Here is a 26245-nt window from a genome sequence, read left to right as displayed (position 1 = left end):
ATTATCAGCTTAAAACATAGCTAGGCCATTCTTTTTCTTAATTTGGGTTGAAGCTGGTTTTTTTTTGGGGGGGGGGGAACACATCAAAATGCAATATTTAAAAACAACAAAAGATAGACACGGATTGCAGCTACGCTGTTTCCCAAACCAGTGGTGGGAGCAAACCGAAGTGTGGATGCAGCCCATATTGCCACTGAAGGAAGAGAAAATACTAATGTTAAAGCACCTTTACTTGGCAGTAAGTCCCGCTGAACTCAATGAGACTTATATCTAAGTAAACATGCTTAAGACTGTGCTGTTAGCTTTGCATTAGAGGCATCAGATGAGCTTTGCAATGGATGCTCAACCGCCGACAGGAAGTTGCTTTCATTTCCCGAAGTTTTATAACACAGAACACCTTGTATATGTATTTAGATGAAAGATCTTCTTCTTCAGTTGTCTATGTTTAAGCCTCAAGTTGCATGTATGTCCTTTCTGATAAGCTTTGCTGGCTGACAGGTTTCCTGAGAAAACAAGAGGGGCGGGGGAGAAAAAAGTTTCTTCTTCCTAAGCTTTAACCTGTTGCCGGCCATAAGCAAGGTGCTTTTAAATTTTTCTTCACACAACATTGTGAGGTAGATTAGGCTGAAAAGAAGTCAGCAAACTAAGGAAGCTGTGTCTGGGATAATTATTCCACATACCCAAACCCAACACTCTACCCACTGTTCCACACTACCTTCACATCTGATAAGCATTCAAACTGATCTCCCTTTGCTTCTATCTCAGGTAGGGATCTAAGAGTCTATAGAAGTCCACAATGGGATGATCTGTGGTTGTTGTTTTTAATGCAAATGACAACTGTGGAAGGATGGTAACCTTGCTCAGAACGATAGTGCTGAAGAAGGGTTTAGTTATATAAGAATAATTATATAATGATTATCCGTACCATTTTCCCAGTGACAACGCCCCCTGCCCCAGCCTGCTATGGCTTGCGTGTCAAGCCCCCGAAACCCGCCCCCAAGGAAATAAAGACACGATGGAGACAGAATTGAGTTTAAATTTTAATGGGCAAATTTAGGCCACAACTTTATTGAATAGACAAGTGTGACTGGTATTGGCTTAGGCATTGGTATCAATGACTATAACTGGCTCCTATCCCACCCTGCAGGGGGAGTTCCATCAATGGCTATTGACTGCTGCTCACCCCGGGGTTCCCAGAGGTCCTGGCATGGCCCTAGCCCATCCCCAAGCTTCAGACAAGATCCAGACCCCCGGATTCCTTTAACGGAATACCCTATCAATTGGAGGGACAGGTGATGGCTGCACCTCCCCTCCCCACTTTCCCCTAAACCAATGCCTAACTGCCAAACCTTACAAAGGTGTGACGATTGCTAAGAGGTAGGCGAAAATCAAGAGGCCTCTGCCAATTTGCCAGATTGGAAAAATTCCTACCCGGCCCCCAATCCAAAACAGGTGACCAACCCAAGTCCAAAGCAAGGCCAGACACTGACCTAAAAAACGGGAGGGTGGTCGGGTGTTCGGCAGTGCGAAGCAAGAGGAAGTCCCCACGTCGCACTGCCGCTTTAATATGCTAGCCCCAATCATGCCATGATGCTAATTGGCTAAAGCAAGCAGCATGATTATGGCTCCACCAGCTGGCGGGGGGGGGGGGAGTCCCCTCTGTAGAGGAGGATCCAACTTTTCATTTCCAAATGGTAAAGAGATAGAAGGTCCAGTTATGGATTTCCATTGCCAGTGGCTGACTTGGGGCTTTCAAATTTCAGCGGTGCCCTGTGCAATGCTAGAATTCAGTGTCCCTCGCCTTTCATGCTTCGTTCTACAGCATTGTTGTGGCACCCCTAGCAGCACAGCGTCCAGTGAAGCGGCAATAGTTATGCTGCCCTAAAACCGCCACTGCCACTGCCTTCTGTAGTTTAGTCCTTAGAGCTTCAAGGCTGGGACTAGTACACATAGACAGTCTCTCACCAGAGCATTTGACCTACCAAAATAGCCCCTGCATAATTTCTCCCTTTCACGCAGCTGTTAAAGACCCAAAGCTACGTCTAGGATAGAATATGAAAACTTTGGTTTGGGTATGAATTAGTACAATTACTTTCATTTTGGGAACAACAAAGTCTATTGTGGCCCAAGGCTCATGATTGCACCTTTTTAAGTGGAGGATGGACCTTTTCATGCGGAATTAATATTGTTATAATGTACCACCACCAAAGGAAAGGTATCAATTCATTAGCACTGGGGTTTCAAAGCTCGAAAGAGTAGAAAATGAGTTTGTGATGTTGTAAGGACTTTGGAAATGTGTTATTGTACACATAGAAGGGGGCCACTTGCCTGAATGAATTACTGGAGCTAATGCACCTTCAGACACATAATTTGACTAATTATGTAACACATTAGGGTGTTACACCCTACACGAACAAGAATAGTGGATTCTAATAGCACTACTAAAGTTCTGCCGGCATTCTAGATGGTTGCTGGAGCTTGTTAAATTTAACTCGCACAGAAGAAAACTAAACTGGTAGTCCCTATGAGCTGGATTAAAGTCTGACATATGATCTTGATGGGACGTGGGTGGCGCTGTGCGTTAAACCACAGAGCCTAGGACTTGCTGATCAGAAGGTCGGCGGTTCAAATCCCTGTGACGGGGTGAGCTCCCGTTGCTCAGTCCCTGATCCTGCCAACCTAGCAGTTTGAAAGCACGTCAAAGTACAAGTAGATAAATAGGTAATGTAAACGGCGTTTCCGTGCGCTGCTCTGGTTCGCCAGAAGTGGCTTAGTCACACTGACCACATGACCCGGAAGCTGTACACCGTCTTCCTTGGCCAATAAAGCGAGATGAGCACCGCAACCCCAGAGTCATCCGCGACTGGACCTAACGGTCAGGGGTCCCTTTACCTTTACCTTTATGATCTTGATGACATCTTACCAAACTCCCTTTCAGTAGTTAGCAGGGTTAGCCAACCTGGTGCCCTTCAGATTACAACTCCCACCACCTTGGTTTGGCACAAAGGTAAGCCCGAAGTATAACAATATCAGGAGGGCCCCAAGTTGGTTATCCCTGAGGTATGGCAAATGAATTGCTTTTAGAGGGGAAGGGAAGATTCTCATTAAGATTTGGAGGCTTACTCTTGAGTACGTTCAAGATTAAATAGTTCCCTTAGCTGATGCCTCATAATTAACGTTGTCACTCACCGTTTAGAGAGGATTTATGGCTTGGACTTTATACCCAGTACATAGGTCGGCTTGATTTTTTTATTATTATTATTAAAAAAAATAGCCACCAAAGTGTAGAGGTAGCAAACTGGCCAAATATTGAGGTGCTCAGTGTCCCAAGGAATATATCCATGTGATCAGAAAGTTTGAAGGGTTGCTTATGTGCTCTCTAACTGTGCTCCCGACAGCATCCTGCACGTTTGCTAGACGAGCCTTGCAGCCCAATTCTATGCCTGCATACTTGGAACAGAAGTCTGGAGTTCGATGGGATGTACTTTCTTGTAAGAAGACCTAGGACTGCAGCTCCAAAGAACGAGAAGACCATTTTTATTTTTATTTTGCTAAGAAGCTAAATCCTTCCTCTAAACCTCAGTGAAAGGTGAAGACAAAGGCACTCCCTATCTCTAGCCTCTCTATATATGATGGCATGATGCAAACATAAAATAATTGTACACAGAGAGGCTTATGCAAAGAGGGCTTTGTTTGCAAGGGCTGGAAAGCAACTCACCCTGAAACAATGGGGGCAAATTAGCATGCATCCACCCCAAGGGTGTATGTGGCAGACACACAAACGCCTAGTGACGGATGCGGAGCTCTTGCTGGGAGGTCGCCATGAAGCATCTTTCTTGAGGAGGCAGCATGTCAGATTTCAGACACTTTCTCTACAAATGGGCTCCTGCCGCTCAAAGGAAAGCCTTCCTCCCCTTATCCACACAATAAAGGCCATTTACATGAAAAGATGCCGCCTTCAGTGACATGATTAATTTCGGAAATACCTGGCATCTGAATGAAGCGAAGCCTCCAAGAGATGACAGATGACGAGGAAAGATAATTAGGCAAATGTCAGGAGTCAGTGTTGTGGTTGGTGACTGAGGGGCTGGCCTGACTCGGTTATCATATCCTCACCTCAGATGGAAATAAATGGTCTTTGCAGGGTTTAGGACGATCAGCTTATGCTTACATGTAAACTCCACCTGTACTTGCAGTTCCCCATTTTCTCTTATGCAGCGATGGGATGTGAGAACATCACAAAACACCAGCTTTTCTCCTTCTACCTTTGCCTTGCCGTGTTTTAAGCATGGTAATCTAGCGTCACTTTTCAAAATGTGGAGTCACAGCTTTGCTGAACTCGGTGGACTATTATAGCCAAACCCTAAACACTTTCAGAACTTTCATCGGTGACTCCTACTCTATGCAATAAAACTGTATTTTAAACACAGGCATTTATTTCTCCCCACCCAATTTTAGAAGATGGATGCCCGCTGAAATGGCTGTTATGTTTGATGAGTAACTGAATTCCTAAGGATTTCAGTATCTCCCCCAGAACTTGCTTTGGACCACTGTATAATAATTTTAAAAACAAACTTTTAAAAAGCCTTGAAAAATCTTGACTAGTCCTTTCCTTTCGCTATAGTTCAGGGATCAGCAAACTTTTTCAGCAGGGGGCCGGTCCACTGTCTCTCAGACTTTCTGGGGGGGGCCGGACTATATTTTTTGGGGGGGAAGGAATGAATTATTATGCCCCACAAATAACCCAGTGATGCATTTTAAATAAAAGCACACATTCTACTCATATAAAAACATACTGATTCCCGGATCGTCCGCGGGCCAGATTGAGAAGACGATTGGGCCGGATTCGGCCCCAGGGCCTTAGTTTGCCTACCCATGCTATAGTTGAACAAAAGCCATGATTGCTCCTTCTTTAAAGGAAAACCCCTCTTCTTTCCTTCAGGATCCACAGCATGTCCTTTGGTGAAGAGATAGGGCTGAATCCTGGTGCCCTCCACAGGATGCTTCTGAAGACGCCTAAGGAAACAAGTTCTGACAGAACCCCTCCTTCTGCGTTGATGGATAGCCTGCTCTTGGTGAAAGAAGAATTAACCATTGGGTGTTCTTAATTCATCATGACCTTTTGGGCCAGGACTGACATTGTATTCACGTCATTATGCTCACTGGGTTTTTTTTTTTTTAGCTGGGGAAGGGGCTGCTGCTGCTGCTGCTGTGGTGACGCCTAGATTTTTAAAGTCTATGGGCATGTCTAAGTCTTTAATGGTAGATTTCATGAGCCCATCCCCCAGCCAAACCATGGTGAAGATGGAAATCCTGCCTGCTTATTGTGTCCTGGTGTACCGACTGCTGGCAAAGGACCCTTTCCAAGAACTGACAGACCATCAGGCAGACACGTCATGCCTAATTTGACTAACTATCCAACGGCTGCAGCTGCCATTAGTTAATCTTCATATAATTTGTTAGAGTGAGGCTTTGTGAAGAACTGGAAATAATTGTCTCCCCCCCCTCCTGCTGAATTCTGTAGCTGTGGGCAGTTATTGGTATAATAACATTCTGCATCATGCAGCCAGGAATGGTGATGTTTTTATGGCTCTGCAGTAGCCAGAGGTGTATAATGTATCTCTGAAGGGCTTGATTGACTGGAAACATATTTCCAGCCTGCTTAAAACTGCTTAGAGTGTGTCACAGAGGTCCTCAAAAATAAAGCATTCAGTGTATTTAGTGAAACTCTACACTCTAAGTACATGCAAGGGCGCTGTAAGAGACTAATTAGGTTGTAACATAAAACACCGTAAAAACCAATGGCAAGGCTCCTAAGGCCTCACTAGCTTTTTAATGTTATGTTATGCGAGTGCTTATAAACAATACATGAAGGCTTTGAGCTGATCTAATTCTAATTGTGCCTAAAAGCTGGGAGGAACTGAAAGCAAAGTGAGGTATTACCCAACCTACAAGTAACTTCGGATTCATTTCACAATGTAAAGGAAAACAGAAACGCTGTCATAAAACTTTCTTTCCCTCTTAGCAGCTGTAGTGCGGGGAGAACTGTCCTACAAAGAGGGAGGAAAAATATTCAGGCTTTAAAAAAGGCTATTCAGTTTCATATGCCTGATTTAAATAAAGTAAACCATGCACTAATGGACATGAGTTATTCCAATTCGAGCCGTTTTAAAGTGCATTCCTAGTCATGTCTACTCAGGTGTAAGTCCGGTTTAATTTTATGGGGCTTACACCTGGGAAAGTGTGATTAAGATTCAACCTTAAAGTACCATTGATTTCACTGGGAACTAACCGCACAGTTTAAAGCTATCAGATTCATTCTGCAACAAAACAGACATATTTAACTAGGTTATTGCCCCACTTAATATGAGCTTAATATTATACCCAGCTATTAAGAACTTCCAACTCATACCCTTCAACTTTTCTCCGATGAAAATAAGGATGTCCCATTCCATAATGATAATTTTACTATTTATACCACACACATCTTACTGGGTTGCCCCAGCCACTCTGGGCAGCTTCCAACATATATAAAAACATAATATCTCTTATTTTTTAATTTATAATTTTAGATTATAACACAAATGAAAACATTTCACAAGTCATTCAACAAAAATTCTAACTTCAACTTCCCTTCCACTCTTTCTGCATTTCCTTGAAGTTATTTTCCTCTTTCCCTCTATATCCAAAATTATGTTGTCTCATTCTTTTTATTCCTCTGTTATTTTATATATACTTCAATTCTTTACAATTCTTCGTGACCCCATGGACCGGAGCATGCCAGGCACTTCTGTCTTCCACTGCCTCCCACAGTTTGGTCAAACTCATGCTGGTAGCTTCGAGAACACTGTCCAACCATCTCGTCCTCTGTCGTCCCCTTCTCCTTGTGCCCTCCATCTTTCCCAACATCAGGGTCTTTTCCAGGGAGTCTTCTCTTCTCATGAGGTGGCCAAAGTATTGGAGCCTTAGCTTCAGGATCTGTCCTTCCAGTGAGCACTCAGGGCTGATTTCCTTCAGAATGGAGAGGTTTGATCTTCTTGCAGTCCATGGGACTCTCAAGAGTCTCCTCCAGCACCATAATTCAAAAGCATCCATTCTTTGGCAATGAGCCAAAGTGAAAAGTGCTAGACAACTGCAAAATCACTGTCACAAATAAAATTAGTTTGATAAAGTTAGATGAAAATGATGGCCCTGCCGTTTTTAATGTTAAAAACACTCAGGTTGTTTTTTAAAGAACAACAACAACAACAAACATTTCTAGAGTTTTGTAAACTAAATGCATTTGGAGCATAAATGACTGAGGAAGAAAGTACAGAGCCGTTTCTTTTTATTTACCATAATCTTTTCTAAGGATATTTTGAAGGCCTTGACATTGTTAAGACATGATTGAAAGGAATAAAGTGTTAATTTAATAAATGTGTTGCTGGTCCTGGTGAAGCTAAACACAATTAACATGTGTCCATTGGTGTATGCACATAATGTTGCAGAACCCTTAAACCTTGAGTATAAAATGCGCCTGCACTGAGAAATGAGTTTACACTTCGTGGGGATTTTATTGTTTAGCTTTCATGTGGACTGTCGCTTTCCTTCCTTTGTTTTGAAAAGTATAGTTTATAGTTCTTTCCAGATTGATTATTTTCCTGGAAGGTTTTGTGATTAACAATATAATATTTTTATTGAGTTACTTCACAGGCACACACCGACTAAGCCCATAGGGTATTCTTGGTTTACAAGATTTTACTAATAAATGTGCTCCCCTTTGTATTCAGGCTGCTAATTAGTGCTTTTAAACAACTCAACATTTAATTCTTGGAAGGCACCCTATCAAGGGCTAATATAAAAACTGTTTATGTAGGAGGATATATAAAATAAGGTGTTAAACCCAGAATAAATTGAGTGACTAGGGGTTCCCTACAGTGCTAATTTTATGTTTGTTTTCATCTCATTTAAAGTTAAGATGTCTGCATTATAACGTGAGATGTGTTCCATGCACTCTATACAGAATATGTGAAAGGTGCCTGTTTATGAGCTTCAGTTTTCAGGAGACACATTCAACTAGTAGTTCACCACACACACACACACACACACACACACACACACACACACACCCCTGTCTGGGAATGTAATCTCCAGAAGCTCTAAATATATTTATTTAAATTGTCATTTTAATAAGTAAAAATATCTATGGATAATTATGGGACTATAGATTTGTACAGTCATTGCTATGGATAAAATCGTCTATGTAGAAAGTTTGTTCCACTGAATGTGATGCCTACAAGATATATTTAACAGAGGATACAGTGCTGTTGCTGCTTCTGCAAGGGCTACGACTACTTTTTATTGCCTCTTTTAACTGCCATCACCATCAATATCCACAGCGAAGCTGGAAATACACCTTGCTTGGACCAGTGTGATGCAACTCTGAATGTTGCATCTTGCATGGAATTTGCACAGTTATAAGATGCACACTTACCAGAACTGTATGTCATGTAAGGGCATATAACATTTTGTCCAGCCTTTTCCTGACCCATAAGATTTGCCCCTGTTATAAATTTCTGTTTTTACCTTTGTTTATTTTTTAAATGATGCTATCCCACAGTTTCTGTCTGTATTTTTGTAGACTGCTTAGAGATTTTAAATATTAAGTGGTGTAGAAATGTTTTGGAATAAATAAAGTCATTCCAAAGCGGCTCGTAGAACAGAATAAGAGGTTTCCTCTCTCTCTCTCTCTCTCTCTCTCTCTCTCTCTCTCTCTCTCTCTCTCTCACCACAGCTTATAGGGCACAGCCAGTTTACAGAATCCATGATGCAATAGGCTTAGATTTAGGACTGTAGGTTTTCTTAATTTCATATCTAACTGTATTATCATAGCAGCAAAATTGGATGTGGGTGGGTTTTATTAGGTTAGCGCTCATCTAGTTCTTTTAGCTTTTTGGTTAATTCAATGAGCTGCTCCTGGTTTTGTATACGTCAGTTATGGGAAGAAGTAAATAATCCTATATGATGCATCCAAGCACGGAATATTAGAGATGATCTTTTGAAATTTGCTTTGCAATTTATACAAGGACTCAACCAATACAGCAGCTTTGCTATTATATACCTTGCAGCTGAATTATCAGACATTTTAATGGGATGAAGGCTACTATATATTAAAGCTTCAAAGGTAGCATCCCTCAGGTCTGACCAGTCTACCAGATGACCCCTTCCAGAATTGTTTGTCTCCCTCACTCTTTTACTCTCGGCTGAGGCTGTTCAACATTTTGAACTGGGCAGCATAGAAATATGTGGCCTAGAGCTTGAATCAGGTGTCATTTTAATAGAGATGTACAGGGGGAATAAACTGAGCCGCACTCAGATAGCAAAGGGACTAAAAGACTGTGTCACCAAATTAGAAAATCCCAAATTGAAACCTGATCTTTGAAATCTATAAAATGCAGAATGGGACAATTAGGCCAGACCTGGGAACAGTTCATTTACATAAAGGGATATTGGTGATTATGGAACTGTCAACTTTAGGTAATCTCTGTATACCCCAGAAAGCAACTACGTACATCAGCCAAGCCCATGTCCTCCCATTATAGCTACATACACATATAGTTGCCCAGTGCTCTTTTCTGGGGGTACGCAGGGGTACGCATACCCCTAAACATTTTGTGAATCTAAGTTTGGCCTCATTGAGGTGCAGTATGAGTAGAAAGATCACAGTACCCCTAAACATTTTTTTAAACAAAAAACAAAAAAAACAGCAACACTCTACTTGCCTAATGTGGAAGGGAATCACAGCTCAGTCCAATAACAAGTAAATTAACAATTTGTCCACAAATTCTGTGGTTTAACCTGTTGCAGTTTAGCTTGCTGGGTAGATATTTTTTATGATGATGATGCAAGAAGATATATTAAAATGGATTTTAAAAACATTTAATCTGATGTTTTAAAAATGTAAATACCGAATTTCTCCTAAATAATGGATAGGTTAATGTTAAATAATTTGTATATAAGCATGTTAGCTTTGCAGTTCATCTCTAAGAGGAATCTATGAAATGCACTGCTTTCCTGCAGCACTAAACTGATCCTTTCTCAAATATGAAGTTTTACAGTGTACTTACCAAACGCAGGCTTTTTGTTTTCACCCGATAAAAATAAACTGCTCTAGTTTTCCCAGAAACAACTGAACCTTAATGTTTACCTGCAAGTCACAGGCATTTCATTTGTTGTTTGGTCTTTTGTTTTTGCGAGAGTCTCGCTCGATCAAGACAAAGTGAAGCAGAAAGGATCAGCACGGGAAGAAAGAAGAGAAGAACAACAACAACATAAAGCCCAGTGTCCAGGTTCCTAAATTCCCAAGAGCCTCATAAACTGTCATAGCAGTTGGCCATTAAAAGGACTATATGGCAAAGCCTGTGGTTCTTCAGATCTTGTTGAACTGCAACTCCCACCATTCCTGTCCATTGCGCATACTGGCTGGGCTGATGGGATTTGGAGATCAATTTGAAATGCTGGAGGTACAGCTATGTGGAAATGTTTCAAACTGGGGTTCCCAAACTCGCCTGCAGAAAACTTGAAAATGACTGAAGGTTTTTGCAGGTGTCTTAAATATTTTTCTGCCTGTTGCTTTGAAGTTGTGTTGCGTGTTGAGGTCCCCAAGCCACCCCTCAAATAACTCACAACACACACATAATTTTTGTTTAAGGTTTTTGGCATAATTTTGGCCACAACTTTATTGAAATCCATAAATGTGAGTGGTTGCTTAGACATTGGTTAAGACTATCTGTCTCCCCGCCCAGGGACAGAACTGACTTCCGGACACCAACGAAAGTCAGTAAGGGAAAACAATATTGGGGAGAAATGGGGCTGAGGCACAGACCCTCACCTCTCCCCGCATGCTCCCCGGGGCTTGCTGGCCCTAGCCCCATTCCAGGGATTTGGATGACAAGATGGCAAGCCCCTGGATTCCTTTAACAGAATTCCCTTTCCGCAGAAAACCTTGGAGGGGCAGTCCCAGCCAATCCTAATCCCTCCTCCAACCAATTGATAACCTATGCCTAACCACAACCTTACAAGTTGTGACGATTTTGGTAGGCAAAAACCAAATGGCTCAGCCAATCGGCCAGATGGACAAAATCCCTACTAGCCCTGCCCCAATGGCAGATGACCCCATGACAGGCATAGCAAGGTCAACGCAAAACCCCTAAAATTAGGGCGGGTGATCCGGTGCATGCAGCGAAAGAGAACGCTCAAGCTGCGAGCACACGATTTAAAACATCCGATCCCTCCCACCAAATTGAAACATAGAATTTACCCCAGCAACCCAGCCATCCAGTTGTTCCCACAGGCTCCCATAGGAATCCTGCCTGGCAACAGAGGGGTGGCCTGGCAAACCCCACCGCAACAGGTCCTCTCCATGAGGGAGAACACGCTTTGTGCTGGATGTGAAAGTATGTTTTAAAATTATATGGAATTCAAATCTTAATACAATAAGTCAGTAAGAAATAAAAGAATCAATAAAAAGAATTTTGAGAACTGAATGATAACCAGAAAAGAGAATTGTCGCCGCTGCAGACTAGTTGAAAAAAGCTCAGAAGTTACTGGTGGTCTGTAGACCACACTTTGGGAACTCCTGTTTTAAAATCTTTCCTTCTGAAAGTAAAAAAGTAAGTATGCAATGAAACTTACTTGGAAACTTGGTTAAAATCAGTGATTGAAATTGGTCCCCCCCCTGCTGATTTAAATAATAGATTTAGATCAATCTACCCTTTTGGTATAGGGACGCAGGTGGCGCTGTGCGTTAAACCACAGAGCCTAGGACTTGCCGATCAGAAGGCCGGCGGTTCGAATACCCGTGATGGGGTGAGCTCCTGTTGCTCGGTCCCTGCTCCTGCCAACCTAGCAGTTCAAAAGCACGTCAAAGTGCAAGTAGATAAATAGGTACCGCTCTGGTGGGAAGGTAAACGGCGTTTCTGTGCGCTGCTCTGGTTCGCCAGAAGTGGCTTAGTAATGCTGGCCACATGACCCGGAAGCTGTACGCCGGCTCCCTCGGCCAATAAAACGAGATGAGCACCCCAACCCCAGAGTCGGCCACAACTGGACCTAATGGTCAGGGGTCCCTTTACCTTTACCTTACCCTTTTGGTGGTAGTCCTGTACGCAGCAAGTCACTCAAGTGGCAAAGCAAATGTTAAAAATACTGAAATCAAATGTTTAAAAAGTGGAGAGAAGAAAGAGAGAGACAATATTTACTAGCTCCCTTTGGGGGCTATGAATTAATCAGAGCTCTTTAGGAATATTCCCATAGAGTGTCAGACTAGATCTGAGCTTGCATTAGTGGTATTTCTTTTATGATACTTCAACGGGGACAATAGTCCGCTGAGCAAAATGCTGCAACACCATTAGTCCCATAGTCATTCCTTAGCCATGTGGAATAACAGTGTGCATCAAAGCCCTGGAGCATGAGATGGGTGTGCATGAAGTCTGATGAACAAATGCGTCTGCTTCCCAAATTGTTCCCCATGCAAACATGCCTGAAACTAAAGTTTGAATCTCCCTCCCCCCACCCACTGATTCAGCTTTCATCTGCGAGAGGCCTTTGCAGTTTGTGACAGTGACCTGATGATCTCCAGTGGCTTTGGGGTCCCAGGCAGCAGCAAGAACCAAGTTTTCTAAAGTCCTGGTCGACACCAAACATGGCTGCTGCGCTGTGCTGCTTGGTGGGTCAGAGTTTGGGCAAGCCTGTTCTATGAGAATGTTGGGACTCAGAAAGGCTTAAGACCCATGTGGGCACAGTGCTCTTTATCTAACTAATATTTCATTGGCCATGTCAGTTACAAAGTAACATTTACCTTTTTACAAAGTATCACATGAAAATCTGTGTTCGTTTTTTTGACAATATGGGTGCCTTCTTACAGGTTTTATTCTTTTCTATCAGAGAGGAAGTAAATTTGGGCCCTCTGATTAAAAGAAAAGGCTGTGTCTCTTGTTTCCCATTTACAGTGGTACCTCAGGTTAAGAACTTAATTCGTTCTGGAGGGCCATTCTTAATCTGAATTTTTTTCCTTCAATTTTTTAAATTGATTTTCATGAAATTAAAAACACACTAACAAATAAACAAACAAACAAAAATCATATCCTTATTAAAACTAATCTTAACATTGTTAAGTGACTTCCTCGTATCCCCCTAGTTGAATTTCAGTGGATATCATTTTAACGGTTTTCCAAATCAAAGTTCTTAAAATCTTAACTTAGTCACTTAACATCAGTCTTTCTTCCCAATTCAGCATTAAACATAATAATTCCTTACATTACTTATTTAAATCCTAAGCCTAACTGGTAATTGCAAGCTTTTTCCAATTAATTTAACTTAATATATTTAACTAGTCATTAAATTTTGTCCATTCTTCCTGATACTCCTCCTCATTCTGGTTGCGGACTCTTCCGGTCAGGTCGGCTAGCTCCGAAAAGTCCATCATCTTCATCTGCCATTCTTCCACAATCTGAAACTGTTGTTAACCTGAGGTACCACTTTAGCTAATGGGGCCTCCCACTGCCGCTGCGCGATTTCTATTCTCATCCTGAAGCAAAGTTCTTAACCCGAGGTAATATTTCTGGGTTAGCGGAGAAGCGTCTGTAACCTGAAGAGTCTGTAACCCGAGAGCTTAGACAAAATTTTATAGACCCACTCCTATGTCAATTTAGCTCCTTACCCGGAGAAAACCAGGTTTTACACTTGCTGAATAATGTCGCTAGAGCTATACCTTCCTTGGTGGCCAATTTTCTTTTTTTAGCTTTTAAGCGCCGCAAGACTATAATTGACTGTATTGATATGGGGCTATCTGTTTAGCCCATTTTAGTGTTGGCTAAGTTCTAAAATCTTCTTTGATGTTTTAAGTGTGTATTGACAAATGTACTTTTTTCTGACTGACGGTCGAATAAAAGGTTGATGATGGTGGTAACCCGAGGTACCACTGTATTTCAGTTGTACATGTTATTTAAGGATGGCATTTCAGAAGATGTAATCATTTTCAAAGTATTCTTTCTTTCAGTAAAAGAAAACAAGCAACTCTCTCTCCTCCCAAATGGCCACCTTCCATGCAACCTTTTCACCTGTACTTCCACCAAGGAGTTAAAACACCCAAGGACTTTTAAGCATCTCGTTTTACTCTCACACACAGCCCATTATAACCTGCATAAACAAGGATGACAAGTTGAGATTAATGAGAGTCCCAAAGTGACAGAACAATTTAATTGTCAAAAATCATAGGAGGTGAACTTTGCCAGGGTATTTATGTAAAAACTGCCAAGGTCTTAGAAACTTCCCTAATTGATTATGACCAATAAGTAATAACGCTGAACACAGTTTTCTGGTAAACCAATAGTAAGTGACCCATAATAGTTAACTGAGGAATTAAGATGCAAAAGGGAAGAATCTTAGTATGAGAAGATAAATGACCCATAATGTTGTGCAAATCACTGTGCTGCTGACACTTTACTGCTAGTTAATATTTATTAGTATCCAACCGTGTGCGAAGTTCAAATCTGAACACAGAAGTGACCTGGTGGTCTCTACTTAGATGATTCATAGTCACATCATACTTAAAAGGCACATTCTTCTGCTTTATTTAAGTGAATGGAACTTGATTCTGTATAAATATGTTTAGGATCAAGGTGTGAGTAATAGTCAGTATACACAAACACATTTGTTTACAATATTTCTACATTCATCTTCATAATATCAGATTTCAGGGCAGTCAGTGTGCAGCATAAAGTGTTCATCACTTGGATGACGTCAACTTCAAATTTCAAATTTGCGTGGAAGAGGACTGGAAGAAATTTAAAGACTATTTGCAAAAGTATTGTAAACTGTATGAATGTTAGAATGATGCAGGATATGAAGATAACATGGCATTAGTGACATATATGAAAGGAGTATGCAAAATTGGTTTATAAGAACAAAGTTGAAATTTGAACAATATTATGTCAAGCTCAAATATTTGATAATAAAGGGGAAAAAGTTGGAGACATAATAGTTGAAATCTATAATATAAGATAAGATTTGAAAGAAGGTGAAGTTTTGCTGAATAAGATCTTGTAAATGAGAACACAGAAAAGGGAGATGTGAGGGAGTCAAGAAAGAGGGTTATGGAAAAAATACTTAAGAAATTGAATCCTTTTCTTTCTTTTTCATGTCTTTTTTATGCTTTTTCTCTGTTTTTTTTTGGTATGTTTTGTATGTTTTTCTTGTATTGACTGCGATGGTGTGTTTTTTCCTTTGGTTGTGAATGTGAAGTTGGTTATATTGTTTAAAACCTTTAATAAATATTTTATGGGGGGAAAAACAAATTTCAAATTTGCATGTGTAAATAAGACAACACAGTTATTGACTGAATGATTTAGAAAGTGAAAAAATTGCTAGATGGTGTACTAAGATGTTGCTTATGATAACTTTAGGTTTGCATCACTGAAGTGCTCTGTCACCTTAGCACAACCAATCTACTAAAAAAAGAGAGAACTTTTGCAATTAGGAAAGTGAAGGGGGAAATGCACTGAAAGTGTGGGATTAATGAATGATTTTGAGGAAGAGGTGTAAACAAGCAAGTCAGAACGAATGCTCAATAAAGACTAGACCTATCATGTAAGCTTTGTTTAAGCAAATCACCATGAATGCTGAACAGTAGACCATCTGGAGGAGTCCTCAGACTGTATCCTTCACAACAAGTTAGAATACAAGAATCCTAGAACTGTAGAAGTGGAAGGGACCTCGAAGTCCACCCTGGAATTCAGGAATCTCAACATAGAAATCATAGCATAATTTGCAAATGCAGTTTAGAGTAGGAATGGAAGTGTATATACCATTTATAGTCAACATAATTGACTGTATAAAACAATTACTTTCATGTTTAGCAGATACTAGCATTTTAATACACCCTACTTCGCTCAAAAATAGGGCAATTCAATGATTTAAAAACCTGCCAGTTTAAGATCACAGCTAAGGCTACCTCAAGTTAGCTCAGGTTCCGCAAAGCTGGTAGATAAGGCTAATGCCTTAACAGATGTGCCTACAGTGATCAGCATTCAGCAACAATGTTGTGCGGTGTCACAAATTGTGTTTGCTCACAACTTACTCTTCATGCAGCCACACTTTTCCTCGGTCTTTTGGACCTAAATTCAGATAGAGAATCATAGAATCATAGAATCATAGAATCATAGAATCATAGAGTTGGAAGAGACCACAAGGGCCATCGAGTCCAACCCCCTGCCAAGCAGGAAACACCATCAGAGCACTCCTGACATATGGTTGTCAAGCCTCTGCTTAAAGACCTCCAAAGTAGGAGACTCCACCACACTCCTTGGCAGCAGATTCCACTGTCGAACAGCTCTTACTGTCAGGAAGTTCTTCCTAATGTTTAGGTGGAATCTTCTTTCTTGTAGTTTGGATCCATTGCTCCGTGTCCGCTTCTCTGGAGCAGCAGAAAACAACCTTTCTCCCTCCTCTATGTGACATCCTTTTATATATTTGAACATGGCTATCATATCACCCCTTAACCTCCTTCTTCTCCAGGCTAAACATGCCCAGCTCCCTTAACCGTTCCTCATAAGGCATCGCTTCCAGGCCTTTGACCATTTTGGTTGCCCTCCTCTGGACACGTTCCAGTTTGTCAGTGTCCTTCTTGAATTGTGGTGACAAAGGTCTGGGACAAGCGCAGGCACCCCTAATTGTCCTGATTCTATACTGCTTTCTGAATAAATACTGGGCCCACCCATTAGAAAATAAACCCCAAAATACTTTTTTCAAGTATTTCTTTCCTCCACAGAGCCCAAAGCAGAATTCATGGTCCCTCCTCCCCACTTTATCTTTACAACAACATTGTGAGGCAGGCTAAGCTGAGAGATAGTGACTATCTGCTAAAAGCTATATTCTGTCTTTGGATTTTCTCAGTACGATTCTTGTTTATATGAGTCATTGCAAGCTATCCCCAAGTGCACTTGTGTGTACAAATGTGAGTGAGGGCTTTGCTTTCACTATTGCCATAGCAATTTCAATAATCCTTGAGAGTCAAACAGTAGCCCCCTCTCCTGGAAACTGCTGCTAGCTAATAATCACAATTGTTCAATGCCCTCATCTCAACAGTATGTGTAAACTTAGCAGTAGGGCTCTGCAAGACATGAGCAAGAAGCATTTCTGTTTGAACTAGGCCGGATTCTTTAAAAAGGCAACCTTTTTAGATTTTTCAAATTATACGTATTTATCCAATTATTGCTTAAATATATTTAACACTGCTGAACTCTATCACCTCAAAGAGAAGTCTCTTCCACCTGCTCCCCATCAAAAAATACCGCCAAGCATTCTTCTAACAAATGTCTTCTTTTATCTTAAACTTACATCCTTTGACCCCAAATAGCTCAAACTAATTTAGTAAATTACCCTCTGCTAGTTAAAATACATTGGACATTCTTTAAAACATTTTATTTAAAGTTTCACAAAGACGTGCTTGAACAGGGGTGAATAAGTGAAAGGGACCGACGTTCCAAGCAGACCTCCAGGGTTTCTGCAAGGTTGTTGCAGATGTTCAGCTTTCATTCAAACAAACTAAAGTTCCTAGGCCTCATGGCATAACAAGACCGGAGTTTCATTATGCCTTTTGAAATCAGAACTATATTCTGGAATTTAACAGACTTCAAAGACATGTTCTGAAATACCAAGGCAATCTCCAATTTCCACGAAAACCCCAGGACCGTCATAAAAACTCTTAAGCCATCACGACTTCTCACTTTGTCATGCAGAGTCCTGAATTCTCAAATTCAAGTCTTTCCTCCCGTCTGCCTCAACTCCCCAAATCTTTCTCCACTTCTTCATTCATTGCTCCTTCCATCTCCTGGCCAGGGAAAGAGGGAAGCAGCACCCGACTTTGGGTTCTCATTTCCACACTCCAATAATAATAATAATAATAATAATAATAATAATAATAATAATTTATTTATATCCCACCCATCTGGCTGAGTTTCCCCAGCAACTCTGGGCGGCTACAAGAAGAGAAGAAGAAGAGTTTGGATTTGATATCCTGCTTTATCACTACCCAAAGGAGTCACAAAGCTGCTAACATTCTCCTTTCCCTTCCTCCCCCACAACAAACACTCTGTGAGGTGAGTGGGGCTGAGAGACTTCAGAGAAGTATGACTGGCCCAAGGTCACCCAGCAGCTGCATGTGGAGGAGCGGAGATGCGAACCCGGTTCACCAGATTACGAGTCCACCGCTCTTAACCACTATACCACACTGGCTCTCTAAGAGGGTCAGAAACATTGTGCACAAAGAGGAGGGTCTGCTTTGTGTCCAAACTTCTTAGGTCCCTGTGACGTTAACATATAAGAGTGCTGGAGGTGAAATAGTTAAACACCCAGGGGGGTGGAGTCAGAGGGACTATAAAACCAGCTCTGGGAGGGGTGAAGGGGGGAGTTCGTTGGGAGTTGGGTGGTTGGTTGGAGTGGGAGTGAATTGGGATAGAGTCTGTGGGGAGGTTGAGTTAGTGTAGCGAAATAAGCTGAGTCAGGAACAGTTAGGAGCTAGGAAGACAAGTACTTATCTGAGAGGTGGTTTAGTGAGTGAGAGCAAGTTATAAGTCTGGATAGGCACCCCATGACTGTAATTGACCGAGACCGTTTATGAAACCACACTCTTGTTAAACTGCAATAAATAAACAGAGGTTTATGTTCCAATTTAACCCTGACTGGACTCAGTATTGTACCAGGTAGGGCCTGGGTGGTGGCAGCGAGAAATAAAGTGGTGGCACAGGGATCAATAGACGGTGAAACTTCTGGGGACCCTGTGGGATCGCCACAGAACCTGCCCAATTTCTTTGCATTGCTGCCTCACCTTTCATTACCAGTTTCGTTTGGGAACCTGAAATGGCACCGAGCCATTACTACCTGCATGCATAGCGGGTGTTTCATCTTTGGCACCTGCTTTGAGAAAGATCTGATTCTACAACTTCTCTGTATTGCTCAGAATGAACGGGGCTAGATTCCTAGAGAGGAAGGGGATTTGGGGAGATGGGGAAGGGTCCTCCGGAGCAAAAACACCTCCCTCCAAAGCCCTTCCTGCCTGGCTTCTCACGTGGACAGGGAAAAGGCATTGATCTGTCCCATGAGGCGAATTGGTGGAGCCTTCTGAAATCTGATGAGTTTCCTCATTTTGTGCATTTGGGTGAAAAGGAGTCCCGGGGCAGCTGGGGGAGGCAATGGGGTGGGGGCTGTGCAGCTGATCTATCCAAGACTCACTACAGCACCAGGGTGATGAAGTTGCTTACACATTCCTAACTTGCTCAGAAGTTTGAGACACTAAAAAAAGGAGAAGTTTATGTATCCCTGAAATCAAACGTTTATATACCCTGGACCCCAAAATAAACAGTGGGATGCCCCATGCCATACTGCACAATCGTTTCCCCAAATGCAATACATAAATTCAAAGATTTCTGTGCTTAAAATACTGCAGTTTTGTTTGTTTCTTCTAATAACTTTTGTACTAGACCAGGAGGAAACGCTCAGGCAGTGATACTGATGTAGAATGTAATGTCCCTATTTTCCTGAGGAATGTTGAAGGGTATGCCAAGGTACAGTGGTACCTCGGGTTACAAACACTTCGGGTTACAGACTCCGCTAACCCAGAAGTAGTACCTCGGGTTAAGAACTTGAGAACAGAAATTGCGCACTGGTGGCAGCAGGAGACCCCATTAGCTAAAGTGGTACCTGAGGTAAAGAATGGTTTCAGGTTAAGAACGGACCTCCGGAATGAATTACCGGTAAGTCCGTAACCAGAGGTACCACTGTATTTAACTTTCACTTGAACAAGCCAAAAAATCCAAGTTTCTGGACCTTATGGTGTTGCCCCAATGCCTTCTGTAAGGAGAAGAACATTCTAGAACCCACAGGACCCTCTCAGGATCCTTGTCTTTGTCAGTGGTTTTTATGGCCCGCGACGGGGTGAGCTCCCATTGCTCGGTCCCTGCTCCTGCCAACCTAGTAGTTCAAAAGCACGTCAAAGTCCAAGTAGATAAATAGGTACCACGCCGGCGGGAAGGTAAATGGCGTTTCCGTGCGCTGTTCTGGTTCGCCAAAAGTGGCTTGGTCATGCTGGCCACATGACCCGGAAGCTGTACGCCGGCTCCCTCGGCCAATAAAGCGAGATGAGCGCTGCAACCCCAGAGTCGGCCACGACTGGACCTAATGGTCAGGGGTCCCTTTACCTTTTTATGTCCTTTCTTCTTTTGTTCCTGTGCACCTTTTAGCGCCATCTCAGCTCCAGCCCTTCATCCTGGCTCCATCCTCTTTGCTGGGCTTCCCCCTTTTCCTTTCCTTGCTGCTAAAGCCAAGCTCCCCTACCCACAATCCCATGGGCCAGGCACACATGGCATGCTCCTTTTCCTGCTCTGTCTTTCCTCCCGGTCCCCCATTCACCACAGCTATGCAGCACAATCCTGTGCATCTATGCAGAAGTAAGTCCTGAGTTCGCTCTCCTAGGTAAACAATCCTAAACGGAGTGACTTTAGGCTGCAGCCACTATTGCAGCAGGAAACAATACTGCTGAAAATCTTGAGGCCACACAATAACCTGTGGAAATAATGAGCCCTTTTACAATTATTAATAAAAAGAACCAGCGCAGTTATTGAAAATGTGCAAAGTGTTACATAAGCTTCACAATAACCTGGTGACGTGTAGGTCATTATAATCCAACACGCTGCCAGTTTCGGGACAGCTTGTAGTAGCTTGGGGAAGCTAATATACCGCAGTGTACCATTTTTGTTCTCACACTTTTTACTTGATAAGTCCAAAGTGGTCAAGTTTGACAGGTCCTTTGTAGGCAAGCTTGAAAAATAACCTATTTAAAATTCCCTAAGCCTGTTACATGACCTCACTGGGAAACTATGCAAAAGATACTTTGGAAGCAAATATGCCCTAGAAATTACGGCTCTGTCCGAATGACCCTCTCTCTACCTTGGAATGTCTAGAACTGTGAGAATTATAAGGTCAGGCAAAATGTACAGGCCCACGGCTTGGAAAAGCTACTATGCCTTATTTGGAGTCCATACGGACGTGGAAACTGAAGTTGTATAAACTAAAAGGAAGATTTTTTCCCTGTCGCTTACATGCCTAGTCCTTGACCTATCCCATTTATAGCTTCCTTTAAGATACTGTGCCTTGCCAGTTCATTTGTTTCCTAAAAGACTTCCAGCAAAGATTTTCAGGCCTAGACAGCACTTTATACAGAGCAAGGCTGTGATGTGGTGGGAGTTTTAAATTACATATCCCAGTAAAGGAAAACAGAATAAATATATTGTGGCACTGTATTTTTAAAGAATTGTTTAACAGACAGCTGTGACCCTCACCATCTGTCCAGGTGTGTGTACAGTGGTGCCCCGCAAGACGAATGCCTCGCAAGACGGAAAACTCGCTAGACGAAAGAGTTTTCCGTTTTGGAGGTGCTTTGCAAAACGAATTTCCTATGGGCTTGCTTCGCAAGACGAAAATGTCTTGCGAGTTCCTGCTGGTTTTTTCCCCTCCCCCCCTTTTTCTAAGCCACTAAGCCGCTTATCAGCTGATCCGATCCTAATAGCGCTAATCCGCTAATCCGTCAATGGGCTTGCTTCGCAAGACGAAAAAACCGCTAGACGAAGAGAATCACAGAATGGATTCTTTTCGTCTTGCGAGGCACCACTGTATGTGTATGTATATACTGTATGTATGTATGCATCTCTCTGGCCTTTCCTTGCAGTTGAAATTTGTTGAAATACAGGCACACATGAATATTCACTCTACTTTAACAGAAGGGAAAATACTGTCTCATACAAATAGCTGCTTCTTAATAGATCAGATTATCTGGCCAGAAGAATATTCTACAGATCTTTGCAGGATCAACATCGCTGCCAGATGGCCTGTTTATTGTGCATTCATCCTGGGTTGTTTTCAGAAAGGTTGGGTCATACCAGCTAGTTTTTAAGCATTCATTCTGCTCTGTTTGTGGGGAGGCTAGACAACGCTGCCTCGAAGCAAGTATCACCCCCCCCCCACTTCACAGTATGTTTCCGTGTCCCTTTCCTTATTGCAAAAAGTCCAGTCTTTTGGAGAAGTGGATTTGCTGCACAAGAACAGCAAATCAGCTTCAGTTGTGCAGCTTGCCATGATTGTGGAAACGTGATTTTTTTGGAATGTGTGCAAATCCCATCCAAAATTAGAAACAGTCTAGAAGTTGTTGTTGTTTAGTCATTTAGTTGTGTCCGACTCTTTGTGACCCCATGGACCAGAGCACACCAGGCACTCCTGTCTTCCACTGCCTCCCACAGTTTGGTCAAACTCATGCTGGTAGCTTCGAGAACACCATCCAACCATCTTGTCCTCTGTCGTCCCCTTCTCCTTGTGCCCTCCATCTTTCCCAATATCAGGGTCTTTCCCAGGGAGTCTTCTCTTCTCATGAGGTGGCCAAAGTATTGGAGCCTCAGCTTCAGGATCTGTCCTTCCAGTGAGCACTCAGGGCTGATTTCCTTCAGAATGGAGAGGTTTGATCTTCTTGCAGTCCATGGGACTCTCAAGAGTCTCCTCCAGCACTAGAAGTGCTACACATTGCTATTGACCCTGCAGGGCTGCCAGTGGCCAACTGGATGCCTATGGAAAGCAGGCAAGCAGGACCTGTGTGCAATAGTATGCTCCCCTCCTGCATTTTCCAGCAACTAGCATATACAGTGGTACAGTGGTACTTTGGTACCAAGAACGTACTGTGTGCAATAGTACGCTCCCCCATAGCTGTCAACTTACAGATTTGAAAATAAGGGACCAGCAGCCTTGAAAATAAGGGACCAGCAGCCAAAATAAGGGACCTGCAGCCTTACCTGTTCCAGGCACTCCAGTCTTCCTGCCCTCCTGCAGTCTGGTCAAACTCATGCTGGTAGCTTCGAGAACACTGTCCAACCAACTTTGTAACTAGAGGTTCAACTGAATAGAATCTGAATCACATGCACCACAAGGCCTATGCAGCCTCAACTTAAGATGGCTCCCCAGCCTGGCTTTGCACTGCAAAGTTTGCAGCAGCACGTGCAACAAAATGGCGTCCAGCATTCAAAACCCCCCTCAGCTTGCATTAACTAGCCACACACAAGGCATGCAAGCTCCACCCCCTAGTCATTCTTAGACTTCTTATTGGGTGAGCAACACAGCCAAGCAACACAGTTGGAGCCTCCCTCCTCCTTGGCCAGCAGGGAGGGAGGGAGAGGAGCTGCTTCCTTTGAAATTTAAGGGACATCATTTAAGGGACATTTAAGGGACATCCATCAATAAGGGACAGTAGCGGGACATGGCGCTGGAATAAGTGGCTGTCCCTTCAAATAAGGGACACTTGACAGCTATGCACTCCCCTCCTGCATTTTCCTGCATTTTCCAGCAACTAGCATATACAGTGGTACTTTGGTACCAAGATACCTTGGTGGGTACCTTGGTTCTCAAACACCTTGGTACTCAAACAACTTGGAACCGAAACACTGCAAACTCAGAAGGAAGTGTTCCGGTCTGTGAACTTTTTCCGGAAGCTGAATGTGCTCCGTTTTGAGTGCCCCACTTCTGTTTTGAGTGTTACACTGAAGTCTGTTTTTGCTATTTATTTTGCGTTTTTGCGGCTCTCTTTTTGTTTGTTTTTGTGACTGTGTGGAACCCTGTTCAGCTACTAATTGATTGTGTGACTGCAGTACATTGTTTATTGCTTTCATTTTATGGATCAATGGTCTCATTAGATACTAAAATTCGTGTTAAATTGCTGTTTTAGAGGTTGTTTTTAAAAGTCTGGAACAGATCAATCCGTTTTGCATTACTTTCTATGGGAAAGAACGCCTTAGTTTTGGAACGCTTTGGTTTTGGAACAGACTTCCGGAACGGATTAAGTTTGAGAACCAAGGCACATTGCCTCTAAGCATGCAGGAGGAGCAGAGCCATCATTGATTAGATTTGTCTAATCCTCTTAAAGCCACCCAACTTAGCTGCTATCACCAGAGCCAGCCCGCCCACCTCAGGCAGTGAAAGCGCAAGAGGCGGTGCTCTTCTTGTCCCATGGCTTCTGCTGTAGGGAGGGAGGTGTTCTGGCAAGTGGCTTTGCAGCCTGTCTTCCCTGCCCCCAGGCAGAGGAGCTGAGCAACAACACTTGGAGGGGCGCCCCGGTTCCCGCTGAGTTCGGCTATAGTCGGGATGCAGCAGTGATGGAGGTTGTGATGGGGGTGTGGCAGTGGTGGGGGCAGGAGGCAATTGCTCCCTCCTTGCCTCAGCTGGTGAAACGGGATAGGCTGCCCCTGGCCGCTGTCTCTTGTGGGAGTAAATTTCATGGTTGAACCATGTGCTGCATGAAGAACTGCTTTCTTTTGCCTGCCTTGAATCAGCTTCTTGGGACATCCATGACTTCTCGTGCTATGAGAGGGAGAACTTCTTCTTCTTCTTCTCAGTCCCCCTTCTCCATGTCATGCAGAATTTTACTGCCCCTTCACTCTGTTTGGGGAGGTCCTTTTGGGGCTCTTCACACCCCCTTTTTTTCCATGACCTTGGACAGTTTAGTTGCATATGCAAACCTGGCCACACACAGAGACACACTGTTATGATAGCTACCCTCCTATCTAGAAAGGGAGCTGGATGTGGCCTAACAGGAACTAGGGACAGAAGGTTCCATCAGTCTCAGTTCTCTGTTTCTCAGTTTTCTAGCCTTAAATTCTGGTCTCCATATTTATGTATCAATTTATGATTTTTTTGCAATAAATCATCACAAATATTATGCAGCATTTCAGTGTGGAATTCTCCCAATAAGCACATATGCAATTTTGACTATTGCATACATTTGCAGGTGATTTCTCCTAATACAATGCATTTTTGTATGTCATTTCCCCCAATATATATACCTTTTTGTGCACACTTTCACCTCATATATGCATTTCTTTGGTTGGATAACTGTTTTGCAAAATTCTAATAAGTACGAATTCTGAAGGCTGGCTATGTTTCATTGCTCATAGTGTTCCGGAAAGTGCAAACTTGAAAGATACACCTTTAAATGAAAGCTGAATTGACTTTACCCCCATCCCTCGCCAAAACACATCTTCAGAAAGGCAAAAAGGAAGCAGATAGGAAGCCCCTCGTCAGGGAACTGAGGGAAGAGACTCAAATAAGCGTTGCCCAACAAAGGTAATTCAAGCCTCTTTGCTTGTTTTTTAAAAAAAATGTTTTTATTAACAATTTCAACATAACAAATTATCAAAACATATCATATTCATTATTTCCCCCCCTTTTCCCACCCCCTTTGAACCCTCCTTTCCCCATCCCAGAGACTTCCCTCAGTTCCTCTCTCTGATTTCTCAGCACATATTATTCTCTGCATGTTATAAAATTATACATATCCTTACATTGTCTATCTACCAATAAATTTGTGTATGTTTATTCAAAACCTGCCAAGGAGTCCAATTCCTTTTGTTGTCTTTTTAGATAATTTGTAAAAAGCTCCCATTCTAAGCCTCTTTGATTGTTGAGTGTTTTTATATGGGTGGCCTAAATTGTATTCAGGATGCAATCCTATACCCACCTGCCTGGGAGTGAGCTCAGCTGAGCTCAAATGAGATTTACTTTTGAGAAGGAACACATAGGATTGGGCTGTAAATCTGACTTGTGTCTGGTCATTGTTAAAAGTGGAACACAAACAGGAGCAGAGGTGTTTCTATTTAAAAATTGAGTTTTCTTGCCAATATACGTTTTACAAAGTAAGTTGGGGGGAAAACTGCCTGAGAAAGGAGGGTAACACTGGGCTATACTTCAGGTTTTGGCACACTAAATCATTCCCAGCCCTGCAGTATGAGAGCAATACAGTGAATCTAGATCGCAGGATCCTTGTAGACTTCTCTCTCTCAGCCTCACATCCAGCATTAACACTGCACTATATTTTTATTTTATTTTTCAGCATTATATTTATAACCTAACTTTCTTCCATTTTAGAACTCTTACATGGTATACGAGAGTTTTCCAATCTGGGCACTGACCAGACCCAGACCGCTTTCAGCAGCTGGTAGCTTCATTTTGCTTCAGATCGTAAGAAATCATAGAAATGATGCATTTCCTCCACTGTTGCAGTTGCAGTTGCTGGTTGTGCAATATAATGAGCCAGTCACATCTGCCCATTGAGAAATACAAGAATAATATACTTAGATTTTTATTCATAGAGCAATTCTTAAATGTTCATTGTTTATTTTTT

Source organism: Podarcis liolepis (genome assembly GCF_965112155.1).
Source record: "Podarcis liolepis genome assembly, chromosome: 3".
In the NCBI taxonomy this organism is placed as follows: Eukaryota; Metazoa; Chordata; class Lepidosauria; order Squamata; family Lacertidae; genus Podarcis; species Podarcis liolepis.
This window is presented reverse-complemented; position numbering follows the sequence as displayed.